The sequence below is a fragment of the Mytilus galloprovincialis genome, chromosome 8 (genome assembly GCF_965363235.1).
Source record: "Mytilus galloprovincialis chromosome 8, xbMytGall1.hap1.1, whole genome shotgun sequence".
Classification (NCBI taxonomy): domain Eukaryota; kingdom Metazoa; phylum Mollusca; class Bivalvia; order Mytilida; family Mytilidae; genus Mytilus; species Mytilus galloprovincialis.
In genome coordinates, this window is record NC_134845.1 from 15,183,847 (window position 1) to 15,198,263 (window position 14,417).

Sequence of the window (14,417 nt, forward strand, 5' to 3'; positions counted from 1 at the left end):
ATACCAATTATTTATCTGTGCATTTAAGACAGAAAACAAGATGTAAAGAAAGGCCAACTAGAGTTACTATTAGGATCGAATTTCAAAAATGCCACTTCAGCGTAAGATAAATATATAACTTCATACTCTCTGAACCAAATGATCCAAAATAAAGATGAGCATTGAAAACCAGCTACTATCGTGGATGTTTTATTATAAAAAGATTTTTGTTAAAACACACTAAAGATTGCCCAAGCATAAAATGTAGGCTTGCAATACATTTATTTGTGGTTATTGGCTTTGAACTAGAGTTCAGCAACTTTCGATGCTTTATATCTATTTTTTTATGTTTTAAGCCTTGTGTCAATCTTTCGGGTTATTAGATATAGGAAGATGTGATATATGTGCCAATGAGACAATTACAACTGATTTTTGCAGTTTGTTCTTATGTTGAGCGGTTATAACAGATTAAGAGAGGGATGAGCACTCACAAATATTTTTAACCCCGTCAACTTCTTTATGTGCCTGTCCGAAGTCAGGAGCTTGTCGGTAAGTGGTTGTTATTGTTCATTTCTGACGTTAAGTTACATATATGTTTTTGATATGGACTTACAGATTAAATACAAACTTTTAACCATAATAGCTCAAACATAAAACTAGGGGGGGGGGGGGTAGGAGGGGTCCTGATCCCGATATCCCGGGCTTAAAAACACGAGGTCCTGAATTTAAATATATTTAAATCCCGATATTCGAAATGAGAATTCCCGGATCCCGAAATAGTCAATCCCGAACTTAACACCAGATCCCTAAGACCCAATAAAGATCCTACCCCCCATCAAAACTGAAAAAGTTCATAACAATCTATATATTATACTGATATGACAAGATGTTGGTATGACTTTCAATGAGACAACTCTCTACAAGAGAGTGTGTCCTCTATGAACTGTGTTTTTTATCTCTAAGATTTATAATGGTTTAATATAATCAAAGCACTATCAAATATTTATGAGAAACTGATTTATTAATTTCAATCAATATTGAATAATATAGTTATGTTGGCCATTGTTAGAAGTTACATATTGCAGATCAAGGAGTTGTAATACACTATAATTATATAATCTTATTTTAGCAAGAAATCCCTTAATACTACAGCTTTATTAATATGAACAAGGTCTAGAGGCCACTAATAGCATGAAAAACTCACCTGGATTTATGGCCCAAAAAACAATTCCAGTATACTTTTCAGAATCGAAGTAATAACATATAAACACTTCTGTCGACTTTGGTATGAAATGGTTCAATAGCTCTTGAGATCAGTGATAATCGTACCAATAGTCTGTTTGTCAATTCCCGTAATTTACCATGTCTAATATTAGAGATCCCTTTCTTTGTTGTCTCTCTTTTAATGCCTTGATGCCCTACTGGACTTTACTCAGAACCATACATGTACCTAAACTTATATAACTCCGAGCTTATATAAGGAAAATTTCTGATTTTTTTGTTATCATTTCAAGCCACTTGTTTCTAAAAAGAAAAGCTAACTAAAATTTCCAATAAATTTTAAATTAATCCTCTCAGACTGGCAATCATGATTTTTTCACCAGTAACAAAGTACAATCTATTTATAAATAAGGACCTTCCACGGAACATGTATCACATTTTGGTTTCATTTGGTTCTGCCTTAATATTGAGCTATTGAGCAATAAAGATTGTACAAGATAAGTATCCTGGCACATAAATTTTCTTTTATTCACCTAAAATCATTTTTTTAAATTTTACTTGCATAATTTCAACTTTTATATGAAGATTCATAAACAATATTTGCAAGATAAGAAATACATGAGGCAATGGTCTTTTCTATTGAGTAAATTAAAAAGAACAAATTAAAGAGATATTAATTTTATAAAAAGATAAAAACAGATAAATATACAGTATATATAACAGTTAGAAAGTACTAACAGTGATGTACAATATCTTATAATTTAACAACTTTACAAGTAACTACAAAGATTAAACTGTTAAACAAAATATGATTTAACAAAATATATAATTTTGCTGACAAAGAGCCTACAAAATATAAATAAACATACAAAAAAAGATGAACTAAAAAAAGAGAAAGTTATGAGAATATATTAATTTCAAAAACAATCACCCGAGCGAGATCTTTTATGAAATATGATTATCTTGAGACAAAATGTGATTGTTTTGTAATATTTTCGGATATCATTTGGGTTTTTTTTCTATTATAAAGACTGTTTTTACAAATACATAACAATTTTTGTTTTTTTTCAATTTTTATAACCTTTTTCATGTAAGGAGAGATAACTCAGATAATTTTAGTAAAAAAAGAAGTGTATAGGAAATTTAACAATTTAAACAATCTAAGAATTAGATGAATCTAATTTTCATATTTATTGTCTAAATATACATTGTACGTTAAGAAAATGTGGTTTGATTGACAATAAAATTACTATCAAGCAGAATCAAAATATCATAAATTTAAGCAGTTATATACATGTCATCAAATTGACTTTAGCAGTTTAAATAGCTACATGTAAACCATCATGAAAGCCTATTTTAAGAGATATTTTCACAAATTCTGTTCCAAAGTTGAGCCTCTATTATTAAGATTTATTTCTATTAATATTCAGTAGTTTTTTCAAGTATAGTTCAAAGCATAAAGTTCTGACAGTTTTGCACAACCTGTAGCTTGAATAGAGCTTTGAGATCCACACTAAGACATTTTTATAAATAATACAGCATGATATAAACTTAATTAAGACAAAGTATAAAAATTGTGCTTACACTATAGATTATGCCATCTACCTTAACATAATCATAAGTGTATCCTATCAAAACATTGAAAACACATAAAAGCAACATCAGATCTAGAAAATAAATCTACATTTATCAATAAAAGCTAGAAAAAATATACCCTTATTGCTTTAAATCCTGAATAAGAACACATCATATAATTATACCCTTTGTTTACATGTAAATGATCACATCAAATGACGCAATAACAAGGTTTAGAACATATCGCCATAGCCACCAGATATAGGGTTATGCATTGTGGGTCCTAATCCCCCTACACCATAACCTCCATGGCCCAACAAGGCTCCTGAAAATAGACAAAATTATTTCTTTTAAACAGGCTATTACCTTTATACCATAACAAAGCCATTTGTCTCTTATTATATCTTAAGATTTTTTTTACATTTCCAAACTTTGGCATTAATTGCAGATTATTCATGATCTCTTTTAAAGGAGTAGGTCCGGACCGATAAGGGCCGATTTTGGCCTCAATTTTCAAGTTCATCTAACGAAAGATTTCATACACTTTTTAAACACTCAAGTGTCTATTTCAATTGATTCAATTAGTTAATGTGAAAGATTTTAACTGATTAAGTCATTAAAAACGCTCCTATTCAAGCTTAAATATGAAAAATCTATCAAATATGCCAAAAATCGTCACTTTTCAGATGGTTTTTGTCAAAAATGAAAGTGGCCGCATCCTTGTTCATCCTCAACCTTTATATATATTATATATTATCATCAAATACAACTTACATTTCAATATTATGAATGAACACGAATTCAATGCAGCCACTTTCATTTAAGACGGAAACCGTCTAAAATTTAACTAAAATGCTAAGATTGTGAAGATTTCAGCAACTTAGCATGACTTAAGGATGCTAGTACCCGATATATGTGCATTGCATTGTCAAAAACAGCCCATATTTATGAAGCAGAAGCATTCTACTTTTCAATAAATATCTTAACGATTACATTTTCACAATTTTCTAAAACTGCTATATTTTGGGGCCAAAAAGGGGTCTTACTGAACCTACTCCTTTATTCAAGACATTTATTTTTAGTCTATACCAGTTCAAGTTTGACCTGTTGGACAGACATCTGTCTATTCTTCAAATTCATGATATTTAGAGTACGTTTTTTTTAGTTTTTTATTAGTCTCTAACTGACGTATATCCCATGTCTAATTGTCAGGAAAGGTTGTCCTTGATTTCTTTATTCTAAAAATTTTAAGGGCATTTATCTCAATTTTCAATGATTGTACTTACTCAAATTACTGTGGTTGCCTATCTTTTAAATTCCAGTGATTTAAAGTTATACAAAAGTTCATCAGAGTTGTCTCACTTAGAGTAGAAACTAGACTATTTTTTTCTATGTATTTTATTTGGTCATGTTTGTAGAAAATAATATTTTTTTTGTTTATTAGGATTAAAAGGCATTGAACATGTTGAACCAAGCACATTTCATCATAGTCTAGTTTTTATAGTAAATTATGTGCACAGTGAATGTTTTCACATTCTTGTAAAATTATTTAAAAGTCTATTCAATTCTCATAATTTACATTCTGATACTAAAACCAGGAAATTACCTGAGTTATAAAATAGAGCTTTTCTTATATTTAAAAAAAAAATTCCTACGCATTATTGGAATCAAACCTTCTGCATGATGCATTTCCTTGGAACATTAAACATCACTTTTAATAATTATTGCACAAGAGGGATTGTTGTGTATGGAATCCGTATAAAATATCTATGTTGTGTAAATATTTTCAATAATATCTTACCAGCAACAATAACTTCTCCCATGTGATCCCTGCCACCATGCATACCTACAGGTACATTAACTGGTCCAGCTGTAACAGAATTTAACATGTGTAAATTGTTTACCTTCTATGTACCTGTAGTTTGAGCAATTTCTTAGGAATGTTTGGTTTCTAATGATTTTATTTGGTCTTCAAACTCTTTTGATGTGACACAACTAATAAGTATTGTGTAGCTGAAAAGCCAGTCTGGCAAACCAAATTGTAAAGGTAAGACAGGTATCTTTGATGAATTTTGTTTTCCTCTCAGTGGCAAAGCAACAAAATACAGGAAAAACAATGAATATATAGGTAAAAGATACAATTTGTCCATGCAGTGGCGGATCCAAGGGGGGTTCCGGGGGTTGAAACCCCCCCTTTTTTTGGCCGATCAATGCATTTGAATGGGAGCATATAGTTGGAACCCCCCCTTTACTCTGGGTTGGGAACCCCCCTTTTTAAAATGGCTGGATCCGCACCTGCCATGAAAAATCTTTGAATGAATAAAAGGCATTGTATAAAGGTAAGTGTAAAAGGGAGATCGGTATACATTGTACATATATATAGATGCAAAAATCAAGACTAAAATTTCATCACTTGAGACTAAAATTTTGTGACTTAATGTACATTTTTCCTTTTGTATTTCTAGATTTCTTTTAATAAATAACAACAACATGAACTATGAATTTGAGTAAAAAAGATAGCAAAATTAATGTATGGTATCTTCTGCATTTTGCATCATATCTTATTAATACTTATTGAAGTCTTACCTGGATTCATTTGTGGTTGGTTGGCATAAGCTGGATTTCTAGGATAATTATTTCCTGCACATCTAGGTACTGTTGGATCTGTAATAGAAGGGAGTCACTGAATATCCCTGTACATGGGAATTTGCTTTAACTAACATTAAAGGAATATAGTTTGATCTAACTGATTCCTATATTGATGTAGAATATCAACGTTTGCTATTGGATGTTTTAACTAATATTCAACAGTATTTATTTTTAAAAGATCTCTTAAAATTTAAAGGAAGGTGCTCCTTGAAGAGGAGATTTGTAGGGAGACAGAAACGACTAAATAACTCTATAATGATATATATCAGTACTGAATCTAGAACAGGATAAACATATTTTACACATGTGATGGAGACATAAGAACGTGTGTCTTGGACTTTACTGTCAGGTAAAATATTAAACTATCTGTTAAAACTTAAGGACTCATTTACATAACAACAGTCAACATCCTTATTACATGTATTATAAATAATTTACACACCGTGTTTCTTTGATCCTAGTACACAGCCCATAATGAATATTTTAAGAGTTTAGTACTTAGCCGCATGGAAAAAATGTCATCTTTAAATTGTTACACATTTTCTTCTTTGTTTACACTGGCATGTGTTGTTCTTCTCCTGTTTGTTTACATCAAAGACATATTGAACTGACAAATTCGTACCAAATGTGTACAAACTCGTACTTTTTAAACTCGGCCCAAATTGCCAATAGTTTCCACTTGTTCTTTAAATACTAAAACAATACGTCCATCACATATATATCATAATCATAACATGTGTTATAGAGGTCACAGCTGATGAGAACCTTTAAGAAGGTAGGGATTAGTTTATGTGTTGAATAGGGCTCAAGTTTTGCTTCAATGCTTTGCTTTGCCTTTATTTTATTTTTTTATTTATTTGCATACATGTATGACACAGGCACTCGTCTCAGAATTTTTTTCCCCTCTTATACCTTTATATAACACGTGTTATATTAAGGTATATGGGAAATTTTTTTCTGAGACAAGTGCCTGTGATGTATGAGTGTCAATTTACGACATTTATGAAAACCGGGACAACTGTCTATATAATCTGGAAACAGTATATTTAACCAGGAATCCGACCGTGCGAGGGCTGTATAGCCAGTCAAGGTCGTTAAACACCACCACATATATTAACCAGGAACATATATGTTAGATATACTGTTCCCAGATTTAACGTTAATATATAAATCATGTTCCTGCTATAATGGTATTTTCAGACATGGTGTAAATATACTCTTCAAAAACACCTTTTTTTACAGTTATCCTAAAATAATGTTCCCAAACTCAAAAATGGATCTAATCATAGATGACTATTATATCTATGGTCTAATAAAGGCAAAATAGAGTTCTTTGGTAAAGCTATGTCAATTTTTGTTTAATGGATCAGTATATATATATATATATATTTTAATGCGCTTGATGGCTTTAGTATAAATATCTCTTATATGGTCAGTCCAGTTGGCACTAGACAAAAAAGTAAAGCCCAAGTTTTTATGTGTATATATATTTTTCAAGGAAATTTTATCAATATGCAGTGATGTGAGAAACCATGACAGAAAAAATTACAAAATATATCAAAATCACCCTGTATAACCCCGATACAGATGAAACCGGACGTTGACGCGTTCGAATCGAACACATCGTGTAACACTGAGTTCAGACAGTAAGAAATTAATACTTTTAAAGAAAATCCAATATCTATTCTTCGGATATTTTGCTCCAATATATTCTTTGCCATAATACTCATTAGTTACTAAAAGGTTTTTTCAAATATGTGGAATTTTTATATACAAACATCAAATAACGCACGACGATATCAATGATATTTAAACGTGCTTGGTATTTTTAAATATTCAAAACTTAATGTTTCTTGTTGTACCTCATAGTTTTTATAACATACATTTTTGAAAATTTCATAGTTAAAATTTACAAACTTATAAAGGTCGTATGTTTGTGTTGTGTCTAGAAACAAAAAAAAATACACGTTTTAAAGTGTCTTTATTTTCATGTTGTGTACTCTTCGTTGTCATTACACCTTTTTATACTGTACGCTTCGTTGACACAATATTGCGTTTGTCAATGAATTTTGCGTGTATGAAATAATGCTTTGATATGATTATAACCAATATGCATGTTTAAAAAATTAATAATTTACCACCATAACATGCAGACAGCAACCCATAATATCCGTTGTATTGTCGAAACACTTTTGGAGGTATTTTGTACATGTAAAAAAAAATCTTTATGAATACGAAAGTTGAATTGGTAGAAATACATTAACTCGACAGATGCAAATATGAGCATACAGATACACACGTCCGAATATCTAATTTGATAGCATTTTAGAAAATGTTTACCATACGACAATCAATGTACGGTTAGGGGTGGGTTAGGTGCCCGCTAACATGTTCAATCCCGCCAAATTCTAAAGCCAGGAGCTTGTAATCAGTGGTTATATGGGTCATTTTCAAAAAATGTCGAATTTTCAGTACACCCATGCTAAATTTTTTATTTCTAATGGAAATTTCAGTTGTAATGGTTTAAATGAAAGCTTGTCGGATTTGTGATTCAGAACATTAATAATAAACACACCTTACATCTATTTTGATAAGATTAAACTGCATTTAAGTCCGATTTTGGGGGTATTTGTGTGCGTACATTGTCAGAAAAACACATTTCAAATGATTTTTTTCCGATTTTCTGATCGCCTTGATATCTGCAAAAGGGACTTTTTAAGAACGTTAATTATAATTCTAACGAAAAAAGGTAGCTTCTTTATCATTGTATGTAACAGATTATCTACAAACTAAATTCAATCAGCGTACAGGAGGTTCATGTCTATCCTGTTACCGCTACTTAAATCAGTCGTTAAATTATTCTCCCTATGAATATTGAATCAGTCAGTGTTGATTTCAAAAATGCAAAGTAATCTTTACATTTAAAACGCCTCGTTTCTTGAACGACAGTGTAGAGAAAAGAAATTTCAAGACATTTAGTGAAAAAAATAGAGCGTACTTTTTTTCATGTCTATGCTGTTACCAACCATTTTGATTAATTACACTAGCAGTATGGTTGTAAAAAGTGCAATAACGTGTTGGAAACCAAATTCACAATAGAAAACCATAATCACTTCACCAAAGGGAGTAGTTATTTCACAACAGCAATCAAAAACGAAGAAATTTGTCTATCCTGTTATGTCTATCCTGTTACTATGGTTGCTATGGTTACAGTAACAGGATAGACAATTATAGACAAAAACGTCGTTAAATTTTTTATCTTAACATGTAGGTGGAAAACGAATGAAATATTTCATTGTTTGAACTCACCTTAAGGTTATAACGTCTTAATCTTCCCAATTAAGCATTTTCAGGTGCAATACTGATATCGGTAACAGGATAGACAAAAAGGTAACAGGATAGACTTTTATATAGTGATATATCAGAAACGTACGTTCCTGTTACCAACGAAATAAAGAGAAAAGTAAATTAACTTATGAGGGATTTACTTGATGTTGGGTTTATTTGAAAGGGTGAAAAAAGGCCGAACAATATAAATTGCTATCTTAGACTTGCATTACTGGTGGTAATTTTTACAACCTTTGAAAACCAATTTTAAGAGCCATTTTTCAGTACAACCTAGAAAATTGGCAAATAATCTATTATTTTACAGAATGAATATATATAGAAGTTTATTCTCTTGAAAACCATCTAATTGGTAACGTAAAACAAGCTTAACTTTTTATCTAAACCTTTCCTTAATAACCCAAAATTTCTTTTGAAAATGGTAACAGGATAGACAAAATATTGTACCACCGAACAAAAAATGTTTCAAGACATTCTTGTATGATATCATTAAGATTGCATCTTTTAATATGTTGTTCTTAAAGTACTGTTTGTTTTGATTTGCTTATGTAGAGGGTTGTTTGAATAAGTAACTTTTAATAAATTTTTCAATTTCAAAATTCGACATTTTTTGAAAATGACCCATATATATTTTTGTGTTCACTATTTTTTGCAAAAATTAGGCTGTCAGTTTTCTCTTATGAATTGTTTTACATTTGTCATTTCTGTGTTATTTTTTAGCTGACTATGCGGTTTGGGCTTTGTTCATTGTTGAAGGCCGTACGGGAACCTATAGTTGTTCATTTTTGTGTCGTCTGGTCTCTTGCGAAGAGTTGTTTCAATACCACATCTTCTTTTTGATGTAGACGGCAATCAAAAACAATTAATGGATTATAGGCTTTTGGCTTGAATCTCAGAGGCGGGCCCAAGGGGGTCATAGATTACAATAGAGTTACATTAAGGCTAGAGAATATGTGTATTCAATGAACATGTAACTTATAGCCGTCAATAGTAATACAGTTTCTTTAATGTAAAGATATAAAGATGAAGAGATACTTCTTAATATTAACTGAATTGCTTTCTTCGATTATGTATTTTTTGTTTGTTTAATTTTTAAGGTATAAAGTGAAGATTGTTTTTTTTAAAGTTAAGTAAACCCGTGTGATTCCATTTCTAAAGATCTTCAAATAGTCTGATCATAATGTATATTGCAATATATGTTGGCGTTTTTCAATAAAAGTGTGAATTTCAGACATAAAAAAAAAAAATGGAAAATCAACTTGTCTAAAATTTTATTTCAAGAGTTATTTTGAATACCTCTATTATAGACCTGTTTGTAAATAAAAAGTGCAATCTTAAATACTCTTTAAAATGATATTATTTTCATAATTCATGGACTGTTTCGTAGGGGACATTTGAAGAACCATTTTTTATCGATAAAGATTAGACAGCACTTCAGATATGAAGGTTCAACTCATGTTACGTAGTGGACATTTTGATGAGTTTTGTAGTTGACACAACCGTTTCGTAGTGGACAAAAAGTTTCATAGTTGACATCAACCCTAATATCCTATGTTGATAAAACATACTGAAAAAAATTACATGAAACTAACCCTTGTTATTTGTTTTGCACGAATATATTTAAAAAAAAAAAAATAGTAAAAAAAAAAACCAGTAAAAAACGACTGCATGGTAGTGGTAGTGTCCACTACGAAATGTTTTTCACCCATACTTGTTTCGTAGGTGACCGTTTCGTAGTGGACATATTCACATATTATTATTATATTTTTTCCCCACAATCCCTATATTGCAATATTAACAAGAATGGTTCTATTCACCAAAGCACGTACTAAGCTGTACACTGATATTTTTTTTCATAATTAAAAAAACAGATACTGAAGGGGATATGACTCTTTTCGTAGTGGACATTAACAAAAATACGGTATCACTCTGGTCCATTTGATGTGCTCAATTTTTTTTTGCCAACAATTTAACTGCCGTTTTAAAAGCATCACTTCTTTTTTAAGACCCTAATGTGTATATATCTTGCAAACATTGATTTGATAACACTGTTTAGTAGCAAAATTTAATGACTTCGTTTTGTAATGGACATTTTGTAAGGAATGTCAGGGACAAACCTTACATGTATAAGATTGAAAATCCTTTGTAAAAAAATGTTAATCAAAATATACTGGCTGTACAAATACTATTGAATACTTAAAGAACTTATATTACTTACCTTTTTTACAATATTTTAGAGTATGAATTTTGAACAGGGGGTCTAGGGACATGCCATTTTTGTGATTTTGAACCATTCAGGAATCAATATCTTATTAAGCCCTCTAAAACAGTATGTTTCTTTGCTTAAAAATGTTAAATCTAATTCAATGTACTGACTGCACAAAAAAATACTTGTAAAGATCAAACACATTATTTTTTAAGTGGCTGGGACAAGAATTCGCGTTGTTATTGAAAAACGCCCATATGTCTACAAATGCAGTTTCTAGGACTTCTCTTTTGTATGCCCAAAATGATTGTAGGTCATCAGTTTCGCAATATTACGTACATGACGTACACAGTACTTACATGCCGCAGATGGACCAATATCTTTATGCAATCAGCATGACAAAATATGGAAAGGACTTCTGTCAATAATTTTGATAGATCATTCCTTTTGCTACAAAACCGACATCATGCTTCATTTAGGTTGGAAATACACTTGCCTGTATAATCATATTTTTATTTTACAATACAAAGCAGTTTAGCCTAAGAACCAATTTTAAGACTTACATCTTTTTTCAAGTATAAATTAATCGTAATTGTAGATACTACAAATGTGTATCTTGCTGTTATTTTATCATTTCAGACTGGCTTGGGAAAATGGCACAACTGCTTGAACCTTTACGAATACTGGAGTCTAACAATTCTAAATGCATCATTGTTATGCTGAACAGACCTCTTAATCCCGACCTGAAACTAATTAAGTTTCTATGGAATAAATCTGTGTACAAGCTTTCGGTAGATGGTGGTACCAATGAACTGTATGATCATTTATCGAAGAATGACGAAAGTTATCTCCCCGATTTAATTTCTGGCGACTTTGATTCAATGAGGCCAGGGGTTAAGGAATTCTTTGAAACTAAAGGTGTGGAAATAGTATCAACACCTGATCAGAATTATACAGACTTTACAAAAGCTTTACAATTACTTGCAGAGAAGATGAAACTTCTTAAAATGAATGCAAGCTGTGTTATTGTGTTAGGTGCTTTTGGTGGACGACTTGATCAAATTTTTGCCAATATTGACACATTATTTCATTTTGACTTCTCAATACCAATTTATCTAATGTCAGAGAATAACCTTGCTGTGCTTCTAAAAGAAGGATCATACAAAATATCAGTTAAATCTTCTTTTCGAGAGGACTGGTGCGGCTTGGTACCCATGGGAGAACCATGTGAATCTGTTTTTACTACCGGTCTTAAATGGAATCTAAATAAACAACGTCTTAAGTTTGGTGAATTGATTAGTACATCAAACACTTATGAGTCTGATCAGACTGAATCTGTTGAAATAGAAACAGATAAACCACTTCTATGGACAATGGGTTATTCACAATTTTAAAAGAAAACCCGTATGTAGCGACATTAACATGGTCAGTCCCAAGAAGTCTATAAGAAAGGAGGAAAATTCATAACCTTGAATACAACGTTGCTTAGTCCAAATATATAGAATACAAGGGTTTTCCCTTGTAATGTACTTTTATAGGAGAACTTTTTTTTTCATTTCCTGATTAAAAATAGGTCAAGAGTTATGTTGTACACTGAATTGTTTAATCATATTACACTTACACTATTTATTTGGAAGATTGTTTTTATGTTTAAAGAAGAAGATTATTAATTTCCATAAAAAATTGGCTTACAAGGATCATGCTGCGATGTTAGACATTATTTCAAAATTATTTTTGACAACAACTAAAACAAAAGTCAAGTATACGTACAAAGAAAAAACAGAAGCTTTAAATTATATATACGTATGAATATTTTTTAAACCGTAAATATTAATGCAATGCTTGAAGCTATGTTGATGTATTTTTTCGGAATCCATGCTTTTTTTTATTTCCTTGTCGTGTTAGTTTGTTAGTTTGTTAGTTTGTTAGGGTTTCTTTTTATTATTTCTTCAGAGAACACCTCGATTGGTTTAATAAAATTATTTGCATTTGTATACGTACGGCGAAATATACTACAAGGACAATCATACTAATAAGACGAAAACAAACTGACAATCCAATGGCAAAAAAAGCAAACAGCAGCAAACAACAGCACACAAAAACACAACATATATAACAAAAGACTGGGAAACACGAACCCCATCAAAACTGGTAGATAACCCAGAGTGGTGAGCAGATCATGCTCCACATATGACACCGACGTGTTGCTGTTGAAAGTACAAACCTGATGATAAGTCTTATTCGATAAGTCACACTCATTATAATAAACGGTGTAATCTACAAACAATTCTTTAGATCTTTTAATAGAATTCGACCGTACGTTTACTAGCCGTTCATGAGTCCGTCAAATATTCGAAGTGATGATTTCAATTTCACCACTTGGAACTCTTTATTTAGTTGTTCAGCTAGCAGCATCTGTATAGCAAGGAAATCGCGGTAGGAAATGCAAGCTCTGAAATATCGCACCAACTGTGATATTATACTCCATATGTAGGCGGTGCAGGAATGTTGCTTCCATATATAAGTGCTTCAGGAATATTGCTACATAGAAATGGAAAAATTAAATATTGAGAAGTTGTAATCATCTCTTTTGACGTAAATGTTTGTTCTTATAACTGTATCTGTTGTATCCCCTAATTAAAGGTTCGATTGGATAGATCGATTTACAAAGTCAATAAGCTTTTAATTATGTAGTTCGAGGACATCATGTATATATAGCGGAACGTGGAAGATAATGCTTGTTTCTTCACAATCTTTCTAAGAAGCTCCAGTATGAAACCAGCCTCATATGGATAAAGAAAAAAGTCGACAAGAAGAAGATCACCGTTGATTCCAATTGAAATAAATGGCGATCGTTTTTGGAAAATCACGTCCTCAATACGTAACGAATTTGTTGTCATTGATTGCAGGAAATAAAGTATCTTGATCATGTCAGATTCAGAGATTTTTTTGTTCCAATCCGAGTACTTTTGAACAAAGACAAGACAAGGTTTTTTTTTTTATCTAGGCTGGTCATTCAAATGGTGTGATGCTCTATAGATCTTATATACTCTTACAGATTTTCCGAATTTTTAAGTATTCGCATCTGATTCATGCCGCCTTAGTGTATTACATGTATTTAACAGGTACACCAGAAGCTGTATCTATAAGGGTACGTTATAGAATTTTTAGTGATCATCGATAACAGTGTTTACACTTTTGAATGATCGATTAAGTTATCTTTTATGTGAGATTATGTTTATAACAATGTTCTTCTCAAAATGTTCATTTTGTTTCTAATAAATATACCACATCTCTTGGTATAGTTGGTTACAATATGTATGCATACGGCTCTTTCTTGTTCTAGGTCGAAACACATTTCTACTTCCTACGAACTTTGTCTACTTTGGTTCCAATAACAAATTCAAGAATAGCAATCGTTTTGTGAATTCTGAGTTGTCTA

At 31.2% G+C, this 14,417-nt stretch overlaps 1 pseudogene; it reads left to right on the forward strand.

Moving 5' to 3' along the window:
- The first annotated feature begins 5,656 nt into the window (after nt 1-5,656).
- On the forward strand, nt 5,657-12,566 carry LOC143085145 (thiamine pyrophosphokinase 1 pseudogene; annotated as a pseudogene).
- Nucleotides 12,567-14,417: the final 1,851 nt, after the last annotated feature.